Source organism: Mesocricetus auratus, unplaced genomic scaffold (assembly GCF_017639785.1).
Source record: "Mesocricetus auratus isolate SY011 unplaced genomic scaffold, BCM_Maur_2.0 Super-Scaffold_100676, whole genome shotgun sequence".
Classification (NCBI taxonomy): Eukaryota; Metazoa; Chordata; class Mammalia; order Rodentia; family Cricetidae; genus Mesocricetus; species Mesocricetus auratus.
In genome coordinates, this window is record NW_024429266.1 from 170747178 (window position 1) to 170748517 (window position 1340).

Genomic DNA, 1340 nt, shown 5'->3' on the forward strand with positions numbered 1-1340 from the left:
TTGTTCCTCAGATAGGGCCAAGGCCGAGACTTGAGTTCCAAGCAAAACCTCAATTGCCCTCGTTCTGAGCCCTAGCCTCATTTAAATTGCCCAATCAGGGTCCTGTAACTAGGCTTCTCGCTTCTGTACTGCGCTTTTTGCTATAAAAGAATCCCCGAGTCCCCAGCTCGGGGCGCTCAGCCCCCCAAGACTGAGATGCCCGGGTACCCGTGTGTAAATAAAGCCTCTTGCTGTTGCATCCAAGCTCGTGGTCTCGTTGTTCCTTGGGTTCGGGTCTCCCTCCCGTGAAAGTCCCCGGCCTGGGGTCTTTCACCTTCATTTAGTAAAATTATCATCATTTTCCCACTGGAACACCATGATGTATTGTCAAACATTGTTTAACCATATATGTAGGAAAATTTTTGGCAAATGAATGTATTTGCTATTTATTTCATTATGCTACTAACCCTCTACCTTGATTGTTTTTATAGTATATCGATCAAATGTAATTTTTTGTTTCAAAGTGATTCTTTTTTGTCTTTGTTTTGCTTTTGAATTTTCATATAATTTAAGAATCTATTTGATGCATTTCTTCAAAAATCTTGCTGTTTTCTGAACAGAATTGCAATAATTTAATAGTATTAATTTGGGACTGTAGTTCTGACTCAGCACTCTGGCCAAGTACTCACACACAGAAGGTTCTCTGTCCCATTCCAGTAAATGTATGCTGATTGGTACATTGTACTGTTGAACTCTTCTGAACTTTGCATTTTTAACAGAATCAGCAAATATGCAGATATTTGTCTCCTTCTACCTTTTATTTTTAAAGAAAAACAACAACAAAAACAGATTTGCACTACATTCTACTACAGATATCTATCTTCAGACTGAGGAAGATAGCTGCACAGACTTTTTTTTAAAGATTATAGTTTAAAATATCACAATTAGGTATTTGATTGTAGTATTATTACTATGCCCTAACTGATTAAGTGTACAGATTTTCTTCTCTTTTAATATTGATCTACACTTACTTTTCACGTCATTTTGCCTGCATTCCTGCTATGAACCGTGTTTCACAATTCATATCTTTGAACAAAGTTACATTTAATTTGTCAATATTATGTTATATAATTCTATTCCAACATTAATGATAATTTGAAACTGCCTTTTTTCTTTCAAGATCTTTCTTAAGTTTTGTGTTAGGGCTCTACAGATCTTATAACATTGATTGCAAAATATTCCTTCCACCTTTCTCTAAAAATGAGCAACTAAATAATCTGTAATTTTCCACAAAGCACCCATGAAATTCAAGAGAATTCTATCCAAATAAGGCTTACTGTTTTTTTCAGTGAGTTATGTAC